Source organism: Haemaphysalis longicornis, unplaced genomic scaffold, assembly GCF_048455015.1.
Source record: "Haemaphysalis longicornis isolate Haplotype H1 unplaced genomic scaffold, Haemaphysalis longicornis Haplotype H1 scaffold_3, whole genome shotgun sequence".
Lineage (NCBI taxonomy): Eukaryota > Metazoa > Arthropoda > Arachnida > Ixodida > Ixodidae > Haemaphysalis > Haemaphysalis longicornis.
Window position 1 is genome coordinate 236357856 of NW_027526335.1, and position 18546 is coordinate 236376401.

The window sequence follows — 18546 nt, forward strand, 5'->3', positions numbered from 1 at the left end:
GCCGAAAAAAAACCGGAAAGGCTGGGGGAGGGGACGCGGGGGGCTACACATATCTCGGGTTTCAGTTTTGGGGGCAACAAAAATTACCATTAGCCCTACCTCTTTTCAAACATAAAATGCTGTGATACGTTGTGTTCTGTGGTGGCGGAGGGGGGGGGGTGATTTAAAAAGCGATTTCATCTGCTACATTTACAAAAGGAATATCTGCCATCGCATCCTAGTGCGATGATTCAGTGTTCCTCTTGGCTCATCGTCGTTCGCTCCTGAACTTCATTAGAGTAGCCAGAAGTCTAGTTATGCCTCGTATACCCCGCCACACTCGCTCAGTGGCTAAGGTGCGGTGCTGGTGAGTCCAAAGACGCGAGTTCTAAGGCCGCCACCTTATGAGGCGGGCAGCCGTGCACCTGCAGCGTGCAGCGTGCACCTGCAGCCGTGCCCGCCAGACACGCTCTGCATGGGCTCTGTATGTTTTCATTGTTTTAGTGAAATTATTTCTCAGTGTGTCCGCAATTGTTGGTGCAGAGGACCGTGAACACACCGGAAGTGAGTGGACATTGTTCTTTCTGGGCCATTCACCGAATTTTTCGGAAGAACGTTTGCTTCACTTCGGCGGGCGAATTCGAGCCACGCGTAGGCTGAGCTGGTGTACGGCCGCGACGGCCGGTGATTGGCCTAGGCGCAGTGCAAATATGGACGCGATAAGCACCCCTTCACCCATCGCGGCCCTACATCAGCCTTTCAAGCTCTCCACAGCAGCAGGCACGGCTTCTCAACGCGTGAAACCACAGTGGACCATCGGGATATCAACACAGCTGCCAATACACATGTAGGGGCGGCCGGCTCGCCGCCCCCGACGGCGCCATTCATGATGACGAGCACAGAGGATAGCATGGAAGATGAAGACGAGGACCCATCAGAGTAGAAAACCGTTACGTACGGAGGATATACTACGAAACGACTTCAGGGCGAACTGCGGGCGGAACGTGTAAATAGGCCTCACTTTCTCGCGCTCGTCAGGCCGCTCAACCGAATGTCCGTTCAAGCAATCCCCAAGGCAGTTATCACTCGCCTCATTGAACACACTGCTCCCAACAGTGTTGCAGCTGAACACTCAGCATTTAGGTACATCGCTAAAGCCAATGCAGTTCGGCTTTCCATTAGGGATCAACAACACTTGGACAATTTATTAGCCGAGCCAGAACTCACTCTGCCCCCGGCATCGGCAGGTGAGGCGCGCAGGATTCTTGTTGAGATTGTGGACGCAACCTAGCCTACTGAGGTCACTAGCAAAGAAGTCGTGAAGATTAGGCCAGAGCACACCAAGGCATACATTGCTAATCACATTCGGTGTGAATCAGCTAACACCCTGTGTTTTCGAATCATGGGAAAGTCACGGATGCTTCTATTCACCTTTGATACAACACGTCCCCCCAAGAGACTTTCCTTGGACTAGGAAACTGTCCCTGTGTATGAGCATCGGCCTAGGCCCCTGGCATGCTTACGATGTCACGCACATGGTCACATGGATAAATTCTGCCCTTCAAGGACTGTTTGTGGTCACTGTGGTCGCATGCATGAGGAAGATAAGCAATGTGAAGAGACTCCATTCTGCGTAGCCTGCCAAGCGGCAGGTCACATTTCGCTGGATCCCAACGGTCGATGCGGCTGCCGGAAACAGGCGGCGCAGTGCGATGGCCGACCCAAGTAGAGCTTTCTGCGCCGGCGTCAGAGAGTCATGGTGGGGCTTCGAAAATGATGCTATTTTTATAGTCATAACCGTTCACACATCGTGAACCGCTGGCACTTGTCATACATCTCCCTGTTATTCAGCGCACTGAAAAGTGCAGGTATATTTCAGGCAAAATCTGTGTATGTAACCAGCAGCCCCCGCGTTCCTTTAACTAGGAACATTGGTTCGGATGGTTTTTGCCAGTAAGCTAAAAAAGCGGCCGCGCAAGCAAGAAATGCGCGTTCGAAACATCGCAGAAAGGTTCGAGTCACGCAAGAAAAACATGCCGCGTTCGAAATGCGGCAGAAAGCCTCCAGCCGCGCAAGAAAAAAATCGCGCGTTCGAAATGCCGCAGAGAGGCTCTAGCCGCGCAAGAAAAAATGGCGCGTTCGAAACGATGCAAAAGAGCTCCAGCATGCGTAAATAAAGCAAGCGCAAAAAAATTAGCAGTGGATTAGCTCGGCTATGCCAGGGTATACATACAGTGAGCTAAGGTTCAGCAATCCAATCCAGTCCAGTCCAGACCAGTCACTGCTCCTCGCGCATGGGCAGCACGTCTCTCCTGGAGCCACGCGAAACGGCTATCAAGCGGTTCCGGCGCAGCGTCAGACTTGGCTACTCGCAACGGAGGAGCACAGCTGGGCACGCGTCGGCGCCAGTGCGTCCGCCGCGGCTATGACGTCACTCCTCTGGAATGCAGAGACCGGCGAATGTGCAGACCTAATTCTCTACACACCGGTAATCCAATCCAAATTATTCCAATTCAAGCCAATCCAATCCAATGCTCCTCGAGCTTGCCCCGCACGGCCCTTCAAGATCCACGCGAAACTGCTCAACCTCGGCCAGTGTAGCTCGCTACAAAAGAACAGAACTGCCGCTGGCGCAGTTTCAGGCAGGGGGCACGTAAGCACTGCAAAGGTGGGAAATTTGAAATGCACTGGGTGGCAGCAGTGAGCGTATAACGGCGGTGCAGCCCATTATGGTGAATCGCTGCTCTGCACTTCCGACAGCTTTCACATTGAGTGGACCAGCTTTCATTTTTGTTCTTTTGGAAGCGGTGTCTTTCGCAATGTCGCGAACTCCGCCTTTGCGACGACGTGGCGGAAAACTCCAGCAAATGGAAAACTCGCCTGTAGGTGAGCGATGGCTGCTTTTCGCCTTTCCCACGGCGGTGGTCCGGTGGGTCAGTGCTCGTGCCTGCTAGTTGGAAAAGTTGCCGCTGCTCGTCGCCGCTTGCGCTGGAACCCACTCTGTTTGTGCTTCTTAGGAGGCGTCTTTGATCGTACGAGGTGCTAAGTAGGACACCCCGCGGTGACCCTGGAAGCTTCTGTAAGCTTGCGGACCACTAATACAGGACCACTTTGGTCTAAACAGGCACTGCTTTTCGGCCTCGATGGCGAAGGGGAAAAGTTACGCTAACCGCCTGGGTTCCAGCCCCCGTGAATAGCTTTTTCACATATGACCCAGTGCCAAGGGCGTCCGCAGAACTTTTTGCAAGGGGGGGGCATCCTTTAGCGGGGGGGGGGGGGGCGTGTGTACGGTTGGATAGCACCAAAAAGGCGCTATTTGTGGTTACAAAAATTACAAACAGCGAATTAGAACCAGACTTGGAGAATATACATTGGATTTTATTACCGAACAAAGAAATAGAGTTAATAAAGAAAATGCGAAAAGTTACTGTCACTTTGTAAAGAGAGTGGCCAGCCTCGCTGCGTGAGGGTTCTTGACTTACGCCAACTGATCGCCAGCACACAGCAAAATACGTTCACATACATACAACTGCACTCCGTCAATGTTCTTTGAATAGCAGCTGCAGACCCCTCGAGTTTTTCTGGGCAAATTGCGGGATGGCATGTGTGGTGAAGTCTGTTGAAATGGCTCACACAATAAAGATACTAGTGGCCTCCCTCACTTTCAATGCAATAAAGGCGTACAAGCGTTTTGAGGGGCTGATTTACAGGTTTTGTTTCGGGGCTTGGGTTGTACAGACATTTCGCCATTTCGAAGGAAAGGGTGTACAAGGTGATGGGTCGGGACGGGACATGGAGGAAAGAGAAGGTTCTCCTCCGTGGCCCGGGAGGATGTTACACTCTCCCTGTAGCGGTGAAGATTTTAAGCTAGATATAGCTGCAAATTTGTCCGAAAATTGATGTTCTTGCGCTAAGACTGCATAAATCGAGAGCTAAGAGAAAAAAAAAGTCAAGCCTTTCAGAATTGTTCGCTATCTTAAATAGCCAGCACAGGCAGTCTGTTTCACTGCCGTCACATGACCGGCAATGTCAGTCAGTGGGGCTCTTAGATTTACAGTCTCGGACTCACCGTGGAGAGTCCGCGGGTAGCCCGAGGATTCCCCGAAGCCATAGGTATGCATGGGAAAATCTAATGCCGGACTGCTTCTCAGGGAGTCGGTGGCGAGTCCGAGACTGTAAATCGAAGAGTCCCACCGTCTAAAGTGCAATGTTGACCGCAGTCCTGAAGGGCGTTCCATGCCGATACGCAGGACCTGAGTGTACTAATCATTTGAGTAGCATGGATTGCTGGGCAAGTTGGTACACGTGCATAATTGAAACAAACTTTGGGCTAAAGGGCGGAACAAAGGAGATAACGTCGGCGTCGTTCTCTCTTCTCTTCCGCCCTTCAGGGCAAAGTTTTTTTAATTATGGGCCAACCAAGCTGTGCAGCTTTTTTGTAGTGCATAAAAATATCCGAATCTCCAAGGGGGGGCAGTTGCCCCCCTTTGCCCCCCCTTCCGGACGCCCATGGGACCGACAGTTTTTTCTGCTGCAACATGTTCGTTTAGTCGAAATGTACGCATTCTTGTCAGAACCAAGGGCACTTTGGAATCTTCTAGGCCGGTTTGGCCCACCAACATGTTTATCAGCCGTTCGATTCGTCTAATAGGACGCAAGAAGAGGGCGAACGCGGTGTGTGCTTTGGCGGCCAGGCTTGTCAAATACGCGGCCAGGCGGCGAGAGCACCTTATGGATTCCTTCTAAACAGGGAACTGCGTTCGCCCAGAGTAGAGGACGCACTCAAAGCCTCTCAATTATTCTCTCCCTCTTGAATGCCCCGCCTAGGTAATAAATACGGAACGCTGTTTTCAAGGCTATATGACTTTATTCACAAAAATTGTACAGCACACGCTATACGGCTGAAAAACTTTCACAACATATAACGGCGCAGCCATGACTGTTTCATACATTGCGGCAATACAAAAACTGTTTAGCTTCCGCTTTAGAACGGCATTACACGAGAAAGTTAAACAGGCCCTAACTCTGGCACACAGGAGATAGCGCAGAATGATCCCATTAAATCAAAGGTATTCGGCACGGAATTATAAAGAACACTAGGTACGCACACCGATTTCAATGGCAGGCTTTCCCAGCAGCATACTCTTAACTGAGTGCTTTAAGGCTATTGCAGCACAAGTATTCACGCCTCCAACAGCGTTCGCAATACTAACAAGGAGCAGTGAGAGCTTTACACGACAATGAATGGGAAATAGCGTGTGGTAAAATTTCCGTGCCACATACTATCAGTGTCAAAAAACAGTCAATCAGCGCAAACAGGAGGGACAAGGAGCGAGCCGCCAGGATGTCGCGTCTGTTCCATTCGTCTCTTGGGAAGCACAGACTCTTCGGAATTTCGCCATTAACGTTGCTCAAAACAATTTTTCCTGCACTTGCCACTCCCTTCCATAACGCAAAGTGTGGCATCGTTTATTGCCACACAGAATCAATCAATCAATCAATCAATCAATCAATCAATCAATCAATCAATCAATCAATCAATCAATCAATCAATCAATCAATCAATCAATCAATCAATCAATCAATCAATCAATCAATCAATCAATCAATCAATCAATCAATCAAAGTTTTATTTCCCACCAATGTTCTTACACAGGTGAAAAAAGCGGACGGCGAAAAAGCTGCAACAATGCAGCTTGACAGGGCACCGTCCGCCGACGCGGCAATGACAGCAATGACGACACAGCAATTTCCGGTCACTTACGACGTACATTGAAAAAATGATTATACAACATGAATAAAACAGTGAAAATTTACAAGCAAAAACCTACAAAAAAATATCTAATATGCGGGCATCATTACCAGTCAGAATGTCAAATTCCTGTCTGTGCAAGTGATTAAGTGTATTTGGAAGTGTATGCTTAAGTAGCTGCTGTGTATGATGAGTCCGTGATGATGGGATCTTCTAAGGTGGCTTATATTGGTGTGAATATACATTTACGGTTTCCTGTAAATGTGCTAGGTCCAGAAAAGTGTCTATTTTGCCTCGTTTAGCAGACCTATATGTGCGGATAAGTTTATATTGATATATGTATTCTGCCTTTACTATTTGGTGTTTTGAAAATACGTCCTTAGTGCGTGCTAGAAAACCCCGCACGGGGCACCTTGAGTATTCATGGTGACGGTGAGCAGCGACACCGCGGACCCCGAGCTCCCATACATAAGCCGTCTCCAACCGTGGCGAGGTGTTTAAAGGTGAAGGGTAGAAGCCGTAAACGGTGGCCGTCGGAGCCTTGGTCAAGCTCCGGCCGATGGGCTCCCTGCCTGTCTACCAGGCAGGGAGCTCCGGGACCTCTTTGACTACCAGGGTAAGGTCAAAGGAGAAAGTACCCCCGTCTCCCTGCTTTTATACTATGCCGTATGGGATTTTCAAACCACTCCCCCAACCGTGATCGGCCCCCTAAAAGGGGCCGCACCGAAGTATCGTTTCCCCCATTGCCATCTTTGACATTTCCTGAACCAGATCATTACTCTCGATTTCTTGTCATGGAGTCCCTGAATCCAACCCACCCCCTTGCATCTCAGTCAGTCTTCTTGATCGCCAAGTATCTTGAAGCCACAATAGGAAAATTATATCAGGCCAAAAAACAAAGAACTGGTGAACTCCTCATCGAAATAAATGACGAGTAGCAGTCCACGAAGCTTCTAGCTCAGACTAGACTGGCGGATCTAGACATCAGGTTCACACCCAATCGGAGCCTCAACAGCTCGCAAGGTTTGATATCCGACACGCATCTCTTGAACGAAACGGATGCGGATCTCCTTGCCGGCTTAAAGGATCAGGGCGTCACTGCCGTGAGACGCATCACTATCCGCAGAGACGACAAGGAGATTCCCACCAAGCACATTATATTGACTTTTGACCGTGCACTTCTTCCACAACACATAAATGCGGGTTTTATCCGTTGCTCCAAGGGGGACCTAAATCCCGAACCCGCGGCGCTGTTTTAAGTGCCAGCGGTTCGGGCACGGTACAAACTCTTGCCGTGGCCGAATGACGTGTGCAAAGTGCACGTCGCATGACCATCCGAGCGACAACTGTCCATCCGACACCCTCTCTTGTGTGAACTGTGGGGAGGGGGGGGGGGGGGCACATGCAGCCTACTCCCGCAAGTGCGAAAAATTTCAAATTGAAAAAAATATAAGCAACATCAAGGTACCTGAGAACATCACCTTCCCAGAGTCGCGGAAGAGGTTCGCCTCCTTCCCCCTAGGCAGGTACGCCGACGCAGCTCGCCGGGGGGCTGAGCGGTGTCTGGTTTCCACAGGGACCCAGTTCAGCGAGTCTGACCTGGTCCCTGTTACGCCCCCTCCCCCCCCCCCCCCCTGGGTTGCCTCAGGCAGCCCAACCCGCCACCACGCCGCTTGCTGAGACAGCAGCGGTTGTGGTGCCAACCTCTTCCGTTGGGACCGGTGCCGCTCCCGCCGCTTCCTCCCCGTCCTCCAGTGCTTTGGAGGGTGTCGAGGGGATGGACATCGGGGGCCCCGCATCGGCTCCCACCGTCACCGCACCGCCCGTGCCGCTTCTGGCGTCACCGACGTCCGCGGTGGTGGCGGCTCAAACGAAGGGCTCCCGAAGGGGGACCAAGTCCGGGGGGCCCGGTTTGACGGGCACCCCCAGGACATCTGATGACGAAATGGACGTCGCGCCATTCCTGCCTGCAACGCAGCACAAGGAGCGGCCTCCGACGGCCAAGCCAGTAGAAAGGCCTAAAAAGCCTAATGCACGAGTAACAGCCCCAAAAGACGACACATGAACACACACGAACACACACACTCCAGTCATTCTTAAATTGAAATAATGGGAACAGAAAACATCATCCAATGGAACTGCAGAGGCCTCCTTAAAAATCTTGACGATGTGTATGAGATTCTGCGGGCCAGTCAGCCAAGTATCATGCGTCGCTAGGAAACCCACCTGAATTCTAAACAAACACATTTTTTAAAATAGGTACATGGTATTCAGAAAGGACAGGGTTGGCTGAACCCACTCTTCAGGAGGTGTGGCCATTATCGCCCGGAAATCATTAGCATGCCACCCTCTCTCTTTAAATACTGTCCTCGAGGCTGTAGCGATGCATACAATATTTAATAGATTGATAACGGTATGCTCCATTTACATATCTCCTGATGTTGCACTTCTGAGCTCTGATTTCGAGGCACTGGTTGACCAGCTGCCCGAACCATACATACTAACAGGCGACCTTAATGCGCACAACTCTCTTTGGGGCTCCTCCAGAACGGATGCCCGAGCATGCCTTTTCAACAAACATACCATAACTTAGGAAGGACACAATACATACTCGCATCTTGACTTGGCGATTGGTTCCGCAGTTCTCTTTCCATGTCTTGAGTAGGGTGTGGGCACAGACCAATATGGTAGTGACCATTTCCACACTTCATTAACGTATATAGGTATAGGCCCGAGCAATCCATCTTCCCATAAAAAGTTTAATGAATCAAAAGCAAACTGGAGCACATTCACACAAATATATCAACTACACCACTCATCCATAAAACCCCTACACGTGGAGGAAGCCGCCCAACTCGTCACGGCGCACATCCTCGACGCCGCCGAAAAGTCCATTCCCCAGGCCTCCAGTGGGTCCCGCTCCCCAAGGAGGCCCTGCTGGAACGAGGATTACAGGCGGGCGAGAGAGGCCCAGAACAAGGCGTGGGGTGTCCTTCACCGGTACCCCACGTCAAATAACCTCATTTCTTTTAAACGGGCAAAGGCTTTTGGGAAGCGAGTGCGTCGTGAGGCGAAAAGGGAGAGTTGGCGCACCTTCCTCACTTCCATCAACTCATACACTGATACACACAAAGTCTGTACACGAATACGACAACTAAAAGGACAACAGACACACAGCCTGCCTCTGGTTAGTACAACGGGGGACACACTGGAAGACCAGGCTAACACACTTGCAGAACACTTCGAACACGTGTCAAGTTCAGCACACTACACAAACACTTTCATGAAACACAAAACATCTGTAGAAAAGAAGTCCCTGCGTGATAACAACAAGTCGCACACTTCTTACAATTCTCCTTTTTCAATTCATGAGCTGAAGGTTGCTCTGAGCACATTTAAGCCTTCAGCTCCAGGTGCAGACAAAATCACATACACCATGATACAACACCTACACCCAGACACTCTTGAAACACTCCTACATCTATACAACAACATATGGCTTTCGGGGCACATTCCTCGCTTTTGGAGGGAGGCCATAGTAGTGGCTTTCCTGAAGGAAGGAAAGGACCCTTCCTCTCCCGCTAGCTATCAGCCCATCACCCTCACAAGCTGCCTGTGCAAGCTCCTCGAGAAGATGATAAACAGGAGACTCGTGTACTTTCTTGAGTACAATGGTCTTCTCGAAAGCTGCCAGGGAGGCTTCAGGGCGGGGCGGTACACCAACGACCAACTCGTCGCGCTCGAGTCCTATATAAAGGATGCTTTCCTCCACAAACAATATTGTATGACGGTATTCTTTGATCTGATTGATTGATTTGATTGTTGGGTTTTAACGCACCGACGCAACGCAGGCGATGAGGCACGCCGTAGTGGAGGGCTCCGGATTAATTTTGACCACCTGGGGATCTTTATCGTGCGCCGAAATATCGTACACACGGGCGTTTTTGCTTTTCGCCTCCATCAGAAAAGCGGCCGCCGCGGCCGCCGCGGCTATTCTTTGATCTGGAAAAAGCGTACGATACCGCGTGGCGGTATGGCATCCTAAGCGACCTCAAGTCCTTCGGCATAACAGGTAACATAATGAACACACTTGCCAGCTACTTGTCTCCAAGAACCTTTCGTGTGCGAGTTGGAACTGCATTCTCTAGGGTTCATGTGCAGGAAACGGGAGTGCCGCAATGTGGACTTTTAAGTTGCACCCTTTTTATTATGAAAATGAATTCCCTTAGGAAGGCGCTGCCACCGTCGATTTCCTGTTCAATCTATGTAGACGACGTTCAACTCTCCTTTAAATCCTGTAACTTGTCTGTCTGTGAGCGCCAGGTCCAGCTTGGTGTTAACAAGCTAGCTTGCCGGGCAGATAGCAATGGTTCCAGGAGGCAACCACGCCTCCTGGAAAACAAAACTTGTGTTTTGTTTTCCAGGAGGCGTGGCATCTGGCCGGATCCAGACATTCAACTCAATGGTGTCTCGATTCCTGTAAAAAAGGTACACAAGTTTTTAGGTATAATCTTCGACGAAAAGCTCACATTTATCTCAAACATAAAACAACTAAAACATAAATGCTTAAAGACAATGACTACCCTGAAGGTTCTCTCGCACATTTCTTTTGGCGCTGACAAACAACTGCTTTTACGTGTTTTTACCAGCTTGATAGGTTCACGATTGGACTATGGTAGCGTTGTTTATGGGTCAGCAAGTAAAACATCCCTCAAAATGCTCGACCCGGTGCTCCATCTCGGGCTTCGCATGGTGTGTGGCGCCTTCCGCACTAGCCGGGTCGAAAGCCTCTATGTGGGGTGCAACAAATGGAACCTACAACGTCACACGAGCATACACAGATCTCCTTTATGCCTTTAAAATTTCATCCATGCCACACCATCCTTTTATATCAGTTTTTCATGATACATCCATGACTGAACTCCTTTTAAATCGACCATCGTTCTCTGCGCCCTTTTCTTACAGAGTTAGAGAGGAAGTGTCAGAGCTTGCTGTCTCGTTTTTAGATACAATCCAAAGTTCTCTAACAGATTTTATAGCACCATAGCATCTGCGCCCTGTATCATGCGACACATCTTTCACACATGTAGTTAAAAACCGAGCTCCCACGTGTGCAATTCTGCAGCACTTCTTGTATTTGCAGCAGAAGTATCAGTGTTCTGAATTTTATACGGACGCCTCTAGAACTGCCACCTCTGTGTCCTGCGCGGCGCATGGGCCCGGCCTTAATGTCACTAGAACTCTGAATAGTCATACTAGTATCTTTACGGCAGAGGCTTACGGTGTACTTCTTGTCGTCAATCATATACTTTAAAGCCACATCCCACAATACATTATATTTACAGATTCTCTTAGAGTTCTGCGGGCATTGTCGTCAACAAAGTCTTCGAAAAATCACATTGTAAATCTGATTGTCAAGGGTATTATGTCTGTGTATGTCCGCAAATTTGAACTGGTCCTTTGCTGGGTCCCTGGCCACTGTGATATAGCGGGGAACGAAGCCGCGGATGGAATGGCTGCTGCTGCTACACTCACGAATGCAGTAGACATAACCACATTACCCTACACCGACGTTAAGCCACACATCAAACAACAACTTCGCAAAACATGGCAAACACATTGGAGTGGACAAAGAGACATGTTACATGTAATAAAACCGCACTTGGGACCGTACACCTCCGATACACGCAACAGATACATAGAAGTCGCCTTGGCTAGATTACGGATAGGCAACACGCACGCAACGCACTCGCACCTGCTCACTGGATCTCCAAGACCTCTGTGCAGCAGGTGCGGAGAGGCCCTAACCGTGATCCACATCCTCATACAATGTAAGGCACTCGACATTACACGACGCAAACACTTCCCACAACTACACACTAAACTGTTTAACACCCTTTAAGGTGCTAAAAGGGTGCACTCAACATTTTGCACCCTTTTTGCACCTTTTATGGACCAAAACATTGCTCCGGCACCCGAAAATGAGGGTGCCACAAATTAAGGGGTGTAACTCTTATCATTTTTACACCCTTTAAGGTGCTAGAAGGGTCTACTGAACATTTTGCACCCTTTTTGCACCTTTCAAGCGCCCAAATATTGCTCGGGCACCCCATCTCGAGGGTGCCAAAATTCAGGGGTGTAATAAACAGTTTCAAAGAGTGCTACGACCGGTAAAGGGGTGCTAAACAGTATTTCTTCTCGATTGGGGTGTTACCACGGCACCCTATCGTTAGGGTGCCTAAAAGAACGGTGTGTGAATGCAAGCATGCAAAAGTGCACAAAAACAGGCTGAATGTTTAAACCGCACATTGCACAATTTCACCTCCCGTTGAGAGGTTTAAATATGAACTCTCCACATAGACCAGGGGAAATGCTCTAAAATTGCTGTTCGTAAATTGCACAAAACGTGCTGAATGTTTAAATTCCACTCTGCACTAATCTACTTCTTCGAGTGTATCACAATGTTGGTTTCGATGTCTGGGTGTACGGGAAGGGAAGGCTACAAAATGCCTCTTGTAGTCCTATAAATAAAACTTTTACGCGAGGCATCGGTGTCCTCAACGAAATCTAATTTAGCTAAGAATTTTGTCCCTTATTATTATGCGGTAACACTGCTGACGCGAATCTGCGGAGCGTTCGAATGAGGGTTTCGCATTTTATGAGAAACAAACAAGCGTCGAATTGTTTTTTTACTGTTGATCAACATCTTGTCGCACGAATGAAAAAAAAAAATAAACGAAACAGTTTAAAACCGAGAATGAAGGCGCTTACGATGGGATCTCTCTTCGCCAAATCCAATATATTGCAGAGCGGCATCGACGTTAAACAGAACAAAAAAATCAGGCCTTGGTTATTACGAACCTCGACACAATAGCCCGCCCCTTCCCACTTTTTTTACAGTGTTTCACGGACCACAGGCACAACCTTGCACTGTGACCATTTGAAAATTCTGTCGCTCTCTGTTCCTCTTCTGTCCCAACAGTGCAATCATGCCCCCCCCCCCCTTCTGACAACAGTCCTTCTCTTCGCTCAGTGGAGTTATAACGTACTAGCAATCACAATTTTATTACAGCATTATTGTTCGCGACCATCAATAATTTGCACAAATGCAAGAGACTGACCACCTCGGTCTCTCCTGCACAAACAACGCTGGAGAACAAGTCAGATATCAAAAGAAAACAAAAGATGGCGGGGGGGGGGGAAGCATAAAATGGGGCGCTAAATAAACGGGCGCCAAATAATACTACGATTACTTACACATAAAACAACCAAATGCCATTGCAAAGTATTATCCTACCATCTCCCGGACAAAACGTCCAACAAGACTTTCTTGTTGGGCTGACAGCACCCCTGTGGGGCCAATAAGAAGTTCTGTCGGCACTCTATCGTCCCAATAGCTTAGTCTTTCAACAGGGAGTTTAACCGTGATGACGTTTAACGGCTCGCCAACACGATCAGTGAACGCCAACAGACGCCTTGTTCGTAATCAGCGGCTCTCACTTTTTGTGTGTTTTTTCATGGCGTTTTGTGCCGAGTGATTGCTGGCGTGATTTGATCAGTTTTATCTATTTCAAGCTTAAATCATAGTTATAAAAGCTTTATGGGTGATGTCTACCCTTCCAACCTACGCCTGTGTTGAACATGGGGACCCCGGAAGTACGGTCATCGCCGCGTAAGATACTGCGCGTCAAAAGTGAATGACGTTGCATCCGAACAAAGCGTGGTGTCCGCGAGATGAAGACGACAGTGAAGGGGAATTGTACGTTGGAAACATCGTTTTCGCTCGGGTAAGCACGCATTTTTTATTATTCTGTATTTGGTTGGAACGAGTTCTGGTGTTTATGGGTCAGTGATTCGCTAGACCCCCATCTCATTTGCTCTGAGAGCCTACGTTATTTAGCATACTTGCTTGCCGCCCAGTCCACCGTTTCCGCAGACGTCAGACTCAATTTACGCTTAAGCTAGACCTTGACTACGATGCTCGCGCTATAGTACACGGCTGCTAATAATTTCACATCACGCAAGGCTCTTTAACACCGGGGCGTTTGTTTGTGTCTCTCAAACAGTGCCTTTGCGGCTGCAGATCGCAGTCGCAATTTCGCGTGAGTGGCACGACGCTGTAATTAGTCCGCCGTCGTGAGTACCCGCGGTATACCAAGAAATAACATGAACAGAAGGTTCCCTGGAAGTGCATGCGAAAAAGCGTACACTTGATTCCGTGGCTGGCGTCTCGTAGGTGTTGTGAAGTCTCCCCCCCCCCCCCCCCCCCCCTACCCGAATTCCGTGCAGTGCGCTTCGCAGCTATTGCGCTCGCGAGACCGGCTGCCGCCGTTGCGACCGTACTTCTCGTGGTCTTCGGGCCGCAATATGCGTGCCGTTCTCGTGAAGCTCGGCAAAAGCGTCGGGAAATTGCCGTACCCGCTCGCCAACGCGCCCCGACAGCGTACGCGTCGACCGGGTGCTGGCGGAGTTGTGCTGGAAGAAAAGCAGGCAAGAGATGAGGACGCAGGAGGTGTAGTTAAAGAGATGAGAATTTACAAAGTGCAAGGTGGAGAAAATAGTATGCAAGGGCCTGAAATGGTGAGAGAGTTCGGGCCGCGTTAAACAGATGAAAATTTACACAGTGCAAGGGGGAGAAAATAGTATGCAAGGGCAGGAAACGGTGAGAGAGTTCGGCCCGCGCGCCAGCGAGCAAGCACGGCAATTTCACGACGTCTGGCGTTGCCGAGCTTCACGAGTCTGGCACGAATATGACGACGCCCGTCTGAGAGTTCATAGAGGTATAGAATTCACATACGTGCGAATTGAAGGTGAAATGCGCGCTTGTGGCCTCGCAGGGAGTTAGCATAGCCTCGGGGAAGTGAAGGGGATTTCACAACGCCTACGAGGCGCCTGCCGATTCCGTCTGAGTGGCTCTCGGGAAGTCTGGGGCTTGATATCAGAAACATATGTATTGTTTAAATTAGTGCAGAAAATTGAGCGAATTCGCAAGTTGTTATTTTCGCAAAACCGCAGGCCATATACAGACTAACAAGAAAGCTGTAGGCACTCACTCAACTCGATTTATATTGGAGAATTGAACGTGCAGATACAAGTCAGACATTGAAATAGAGGAGCCTTAACTATCACACACCAGTTCCGATTGAAAGCAAGGGATACAGATGAGCTGCTAGCATGCGTTCCATGCAAATTAGCTCAGCAGTGAGCTTTGCATATATCATGCATACCAGACACACAGTACCTGCGGGTCTAATAAATACATTCTTACTGTGACCTAAATTTCACTTGGGGTGTTCAGGGAATGTTCTTATTAGTGCCTTGGAGGTTACGGTCTTTAAACGATTAAAAATCTACTTGATGTAAGCATTCGTGTTTTGTGTGTGCTCTTCTTGTATTTCAACAAGTGTCAGCACACTCACAGATTATGCACCTGCAGGTGCTGCTGCTGGCTGTCCTGGGTCGGCTGCCTTCCAGTCCAGTTTCCAAGGCTTTGCCAGGGTCTCCCTTGGCCAACCGACACTGCACCTGCTGTACCCAAGTACTGCCTGGCCTTTCGTTGGTGCTCCGTACACTTTGCCGCCAGGAATGGTCATTCCTTCATCCATCATCTGGCCGCTTGGACCACCCGTTCAGAAGCCAGCGCATTTGCTCGACACATCGGTCCAGGCACTGCTGCCATATCGGTGCACCCACCGATTATGTACTTTTAGGTTAGTTATTGCACGTTGTGGAACCTGCCATGATGTATACCTGTTAGCAGTGCTGTGGCCTCTGAATATTTGAAACATTTTCATGAAGCAGTGCTGTGCGTTTGGAGCGTGTCATTTCTTAGCAGAGATATTGAAGAGAATCTGGGGCCGATGACTAAAGGGCAAAAAGAGAAATTGAACTGACTTTGAAGCAGGTATTCGTATGTAATCAAGCGAAGCAAACATTTAGGATCTTTCGATATGGTTTTGAACTTGCAATACAAGCCGGTGTGGAACTACTTTTCATTTTAAGTAAGCTAACAATTTTATCTACTTGAGATCATACTGGTATTAATCATACTATACCGAAAAGTACATCCCGCAGTCTGTAGAATTCCGACAGCGCTTTTTTCGCAGTCTCATGACAGGCACTATTCTCAATGATTGGAAGATAGTCGAGGTAGCACCAACCTTGAAAGCATTCAATCGCATTGCACACCACAGACTACTTCTCAAACTTCACCCTAAAGTCCTCACTTGAGCGAAAAATTTTCATTCTTCTCAAATGCAGTTTACTTCTCCTAATAACTATATACTTCTTTTGCTCGTGCCACTTTGTTGTCCCCCCAGGCAGGCTGCTTGGTCCTGTCTATCTTCCATGTTGCATATCCTCCCATGTAGGTCTATTTGCAGATGATGTTGTAATTTATCACACAATTTCTTTCAACTACTACCGTCAATGCTTTCAATCTGATCTTAACACAATTAACTCCTCGTGCTGCAAATGGCTAATGTCGCTTATCTCTAAAACAAAGTGCAGGACTTTAACGGTGGCAAGTCTCGATTTGTAAATACTTACTTCATTAACAACAGCCTGATTACCTCTTGAGACAAAGGTGTTTTGGTAGGCCGGTAGGGGAGGGGGGATTGCATGGTGGGTTTCAAAAGGTAGATCGATTGGGAAAATAAGACGTGTGATTAATATTTTCATTTGTACTCCAAAACTCGCTTTATTTCATATGTTTGACCCACTGCAGTGGCTAGGGTGGTGTGCTGTGGAGGCGAATGTTGGTTAGATACCGCCTTTTGTGGCCGCTTTTCAGATGGAGGCAACACGTAAAGACGCCCGTGTTTTGAGATTTCGGTGCGCACAAAAATACCGAGGTGGTCAAAATTAATGCGAAGCCTTCCCCCACAGTGCTCCCCAAATCCTAAGTGTAGCTTTGGCGTGTTAAACCACCGTTTTATTTATGTTTTTGGTATAATACCTGCTGCTGTAGCAGGTGCAACATAAAGGTGAAATTATACATGTTTCCAATAGCTAAATATAAAGGCCATATTGAAGTGCGTTTATGGGTCTATCTCATAGCAGTAGTGAAAGGTTGTATACTCTGGTTATATACACCGCCGAGCACAGCAGCTCGCGGTCAGTCCGTCAGTCACCGTCACCACGAGCTCGCTGCACGTCGTCACTCGGCTGGAGGGTACCCTTACCCTCCCAGGTTCACGAACGCGGGACGAAATCGTGAAAATAGGAGAGCTTGAACTCAACCCACTTGCCCGCAATGAGTTTTCAGAGCCCTCCACCAGCTGAAGGTACTGAAGTGAGTTGTAAGCTTTGCCTGAAAACCATAACAGATGAGGTTAAATATAAAGCATAGTTTACGTTATGAGTCTTTCTGTCCTATTTACATGTTTTGAACGAAAAAAGTGCCATTTAAAGGTGCCACCTCCTTCCTTGCCGATTTCTGATGCCTGATTGTTCAGTTTGTGGGGATAACTTTAGCAGATTGCTCACATGTCTAACCTGTATTTGTGCTTGAGCAGTCAAACGCTGATGTTAGCAGTGAAGTAGGTGAAAATAGTAGTTTGATTGTAGTTGTGTGCAGATTACCTACATTGTGTTAATTCGTAGAAAAGCAAAATTAAGGTAACCCTGCTAACTGTTCTGCTTCAAGAAAATTAAAAGAACGCAAAGGACGAGGACAAAGAAACACAGTAGACGGGACGCGCGCTCTTGTCCTCGTCCTTTGCGCTCTTTTAATTTTCTTGAAGCCATGAACCAACTCGCCCAACAATCCATTTTATTAACTGTTCTGCATTGCAGAATTTTATTATGCGAACGTTACGGAGTTGAGCTGCTTGTTAAAGGTGAAATAAACAGTGGTACAAAAAGAAGAGCATCTACGAAAAAGAAATATCTTCACAATCGCAGGATGCCAACGGTCCGCCTACCAACTTGTGTCCTGCATCGTTTCTGCTGGCTGGAGCGGCTCATGGAGCATTTTCCAGCTTCTCAAAGTTTGTGGTCAAGCGCCCCTCCAAGTGAAAGATGCCGCAGACGGATCTTTTGTTTTAATGCCACAATTTCACGTGCTCAGCAGCTAATTTACTCATAAGGCTTTTTAAATATTCATCACCCAAGAAGGCATGTTACCTTCGTCTTCGGTAGAATTTGTCTACAATCAGGTTATTGGCGACAGAAACAAGTGGACCACGTCGTGAGAGTCATTGAGGCCTTGTTGATTGTGCATGCTTCTGAAATGACATTTTCATTCGGCTGAATACTTTCCCAATATTGCGATTTGTGAACAAATTATGGTAAAAGTCATGATTAGTTGTACTACAGTGCAGGAAGGAAATGCCAACATACGTTTTAAGCACCTCTGATATTTCGGATCGTTGGCTGGTGAGCAATAAAACAAAACTAAAATTTTTTTAAAGTAAAATCAAATATTCGTTGTCACCAGTGCATGGCCATAGTAAAAGCTATCTAGTCACCAAATTTAGAATTAGACACGAAATGCCAAGAAACATATGGAAATAAACTAGACAACTCGCTACAATAAACCAATTCGTAAAATTCCTCAATGTTTATAAAGTGATGATTCAGGCGGGTTAGTTAAGGTGTCAGTGGGTTTACACACCCAACTTGCAGGGAAGCACATGAGCTCTCAATATTAACATGTTTTAAGTGGAGCCCGTCTTCCTTTATTAAACTGCTTTGCACATTGATGCCAGTCTGATAAATGTAGTCCGGAATTTTTGTTATGATCAATCTTTTTATGGGAACCATATATTTTTATATGATGTCGCTGTGTATTTCTGAAACAATCTAGTCACCAA